Source organism: Nicotiana attenuata, chromosome 9 (assembly GCF_001879085.1).
Source record: "Nicotiana attenuata strain UT chromosome 9, NIATTr2, whole genome shotgun sequence".
Classification (NCBI taxonomy): Eukaryota; Viridiplantae; Streptophyta; class Magnoliopsida; order Solanales; family Solanaceae; genus Nicotiana; species Nicotiana attenuata.
The window spans coordinates 26781979-26786531 of record NC_031997.1 but is presented as its reverse complement, the minus strand read 5'-3'; positions in this window follow the sequence as shown (position 1 = coordinate 26786531).

Below are 4553 nucleotides of genomic sequence, written 5' to 3'. Positions count from 1 at the left end.
TGTCACCATTCCGCTTTTAATTCCCTCTTCTATCCTTTCTCCTAATTTGATGATGTCAGAAAATTTATAGTTTTCAATAACCATCAACCTCTCATAGAATTATGGATCTTGAGCTTTGAAGAAGAACTTATTCATTTGTTCTTCATCCAGTGCTGGCCTTACTTTCGCAGATTCTGACCTTCACCGAGTAGCATACTCGTGGAAAGTTTCCATCGGCTTCTTCTTAAGATCCTGAATGTAAAAGACGTCTGGCCCAATTTCTGTATTGAACCGGAACCGATCCATAAAATCTAATGCCAAACTTACCCAGTTAACCCATTTCTTCAGGTTTTGACTGATATACGAAGATAGGGCGTTTCCAGTAAGGCTCTTTATGAACAGCTTCATGCAAATTCTTTCATCTTTACCAACCCCTACGAGCTTGTCACAGTATGTTCTCAAATTTACTTTCGAATCACCTGTCCCGTCGAACATCTCTAACTTAGGAGGTTTGTAACCCTCTAGTACTTCTACGTCCGATAGAATACACAAATCTTCATAATTCAGACCTTCGATTCCATTATCGCCTTCAACACCCTGGACTCAACTAGTAAGCTTCTTGAGCTCCCCTGCCATGTTCTTGATGAGCAGGTCCTTCTCGCCAGACACTGGTATGTATAAAGTCTGATGTGGAGTTTGGGGTAAGGTTTCTACGTATATGGGGCTGCTTTGATGGATTCCAAAAATTTGGGTATAATGGTGGTCGTTGCTTGAGTTTTGAGGATCGGGGGTAGGTTGTGGTGCGTTCTGAGGAGTGTGATAGGTAGTGGTTTATGGATACTGTGTTGGATGATGATGATGATATTGCGGAGTAGCCACTACTGTTGGAGAATTGGGATTTTGAGGTGGTGTGGCATATTGGTGAGGTGCAGGAGGATTTTGTTGGTTTTGTTTGTTCTGAGAAGGTGCCGGGTTTTTTATTTTTTGGTGGTTGACGTCGGGGACGTTAAGGGTAAGGGGAAGGTTTGCCAAGTTCTGTACCTGCTCAAGTTCCCCTAGTATCTCCAAAATCTTCTGTTCCAACCGAAAAACCAAGTCATTCTGTGCCGGAGTGCTTCGACCATTTGAAGTTTCGACATTCTCTTCATACGTAGCATTAACTTTCCTGATATTGCTTGTATCATCCATTAGAGCTTTTGCTTGCTTTTAGGATTGCTTGGAGGAGGAGGAGGATGTGGAGGACCTCTAGATCTGGTGTGATATGCTGATGCCAGCATGCACGAACCAACCTTAGGGGATTGGAATAAATAAATAAAGAAAAGAGGAAAACAAAAGGTAAACAAGTCAGTCGGGAGTATTAAAAGGATGCTTGAGGTGTTTAAATACATATTGCAGAATTATATATTCGCTTCCTAATTTGGGGACCTCATTGTGCCCGAGGTAGGCCTAAGCTACATATTGATTTGAATAAATTGATGCCAATAACTACATCATTTCATTAATATGATAAATAAACCAAATCTCTACTAAAACGACAATAATGATAAAGAGTTGTCGCGCCCCCTTTTTCTTGCGAAATCGGGTTTATGACATTTGGAGGGACAACTCATTCCTTTTGGGAACTGGGTTTTGAAGAGTCGCCACCTAATGATTATGGTGCATTAGGACACCAATAGAGATATAACACTAAGTTTGTTTGAATAACCAGAGATTGGGTAAGGGCTTGAAATTATTCTAAGGAGAAGGTGTTAGGCACCCCTCAGAATCCACTAGTGTGGTTCCCGGCCAGACAGTTATTGTGAATTTGGGTGCAATTAACATATAAACAGATAAGGCTCAAATAAGAGGGGATATCAATAATGATTTGAAAGTAGACAAAGTTTGGACGAATCATTAAAAGAGCTGATTTTGAATAAGAAAATACAATGCTAAAAGAGAATAAAGAATAAAGGGAGGGGGTCCTAAGTTTATTAAAAATATGGATCACCCTACACAATGTCCGGTAATCACTCCTCAATGCGGGGCTACGCGTGATATTATCGCATGGTCATCATATCCATATCTACCCTTCCTACCTTGTTAAGGTATTGAAGCGCGGATTGGTCTCGATTACTTATTGCATGCTATTACCCGTCCCCATCCTATCAGTCCCGGAGGTACTTAGGACTACTAATCCTAAAAGGGAGGGATATTAGGCTTATTTGAAGTTTTAAAGGTAAAAATTCTAAGGCGACATACAAAACACATACTACATGTTTGGGTAAACATATAAGCAAACAAAGGCTCAAGTATACCTCCTAAAAAACAAACACATAAGATAGCATGTCTTGCACATACTGCTTAGGTCTGATTAAAAATATCAAAGACGAGGGAGAAGAGGTTGTTGAGGCAGACTAGTTTGATACATGGCTCAGATAGGAAGTTAGAATTAGACTTGCTTAATGATTGTGTCAATTATTAATTAACAAAGGCGAAATCAGTTTTTATCGGTCATTATCACCTAAGGCTTGCCTAAGCGAGATCCTATGAACATGATCTCTATGACTGATTAAGAAATATAGCAAAGCAACACTGTTTTAAGACAAATGATTCGGAATTCTTATAGGCATGACTTCTCTGCGTTACTGATTTTAAGTCCTCATAGACATGATACCCAACATTGCATGTGAGTATTAACGGACAGGATTATACTTATGGACCCATATAGACATGATTTCTATATGTTATTGATTTTAACATGCTACTGGGTAATCAAAATAGTCTTATAGACATGATTTCTAAATGTGATTGAGTATGCAGAAAAATAGTCCTATAGGAAGGGTTTCTAAATGTGCTTGAGTATGCAGAATCAAAATAGTCCTATAGGCATGGTTCTACCCTTGGCATGCATAAATACCCAACCCTTTATTCACTAGCCAGCCCCAGTGTTTATCACAAAATTATTACAGACCCAATAATGAATTACATCAAAAAATAAAAGAAAGAAAATTACACTCAGAGGAAGCTAGATTCTTGTCTTCCTTTCTGTGTTATGGACCAAAACCACTTCAAATGCCATGTGTTTCAAAGCCTTTCTCTAACTTGAGTGTGTCAGAGTTCCCTAAGGGCCTCAAAAGGACCCCGGGCAGTGCTCACACCCAAGTTTTGAAACCAGAATAGGGACAACTGCAGTGTGGAAATGCCAGCCCTCAAGTGTCCAAGTTTAGAAGGAACTCATGGGTCCCAAGGCAAAGCTCACAAGAGGGGGGCATAACATAAGTCTAGGAAGATAGTGCAAGTGCAGAAATAGAGCTTTTAAAAAAGAAGAGGGAAAGAGGTGCTGGGAAACAGTCAGTAATACTTCAAACAAGTTGATAATTTTACACAAAAGGGGGCAGGGGATTAGGAATTCATTGCAAGAGCCTATGTACTTAGGCATAGGTCAATTCAGGGCATGCACAACAATAAGAGTGTTGTCATGCTTGTAAATCAACCAGAGCACACAACATGTAGTGGTGGCATAGAGGTTATGATCCTAGGAGGACCAAGTTTGAATCATCCCCAGCAATATTTGATGCTGTCATGCTCCAAACAAGCCATAATTATCAAACACATTGGGGTAGGGGTCTAGGAATTATAATACATTGATTCAAAACAGGAGAAAGGAAATTATAACATTCTAAACAAAAGTACTAAAGCAATAAGCAGACAAGAATGCAAGAACATTAAGTAACCATGTTGTTGTTGATGCTGAAATCTTAAACTAGAACATACCGGTTCAAAGAAGAAAATGTAGTAAAGAAAGGTAGCAGGACTTTTGAAATATAGCTTTTATTTTCAAACAGCTAAACAACCACAGTAGAAGCAGTAGAGCAAGAGAGAGTGTTCTTTTAGTGTAAGTGAGAATTCAGAACCAAGAATGTTCGTGTGTGTGCTAATGAAAGAGCAAGGTATTTATAGTTTGAAAACTCGAAGAAAATAAGGCAAGAATCATAGTTCAGCAGTAATTATGGAACTATGTACTAATTAAAATCAAATCAGTATAAGGACTTCCTTTAATTAAGGAGTTAAATAAACGGTAACAATGTAAATACCAAATAAGGAAAGAAATCACATAAGGCTGAATATAACCAATAAGGAAATATTTTCAGCACAGTACAAGCACTCAATATGCAATGTGGACTAGGTTCATCAGATTCTAATCTGGGAAACGTCGGTAAGAATCGAGTACCAATGGAACCACGGTAAGAGAATCAATCAAATTGAGTAGAAAAGGTAGTGATCAAAGGTTCAAAGGAAAGTGTTAAATTAGACCAAGAAACAAGGAAATCAGTAATATGAAACAAGGAAAGAATCAATTATTTAACACGAGTGTAATCAAAATCTCACAAGGAATGGTTTGAAATCAGTCAAGAATTGGAGATCATTCAAAAGGGGAATTCAGCATATAAATAGAGTACATAAACATGCGAGGCCAAACTAGGGCAAAGAGAAGCAATCATGCAATAACAATCACATAGTCCATAGACTGTGAATATGGAAACATGGTAGTCACATAGGTCAACTTAGCAATAGGGTATCAGAAGCATGCAAAA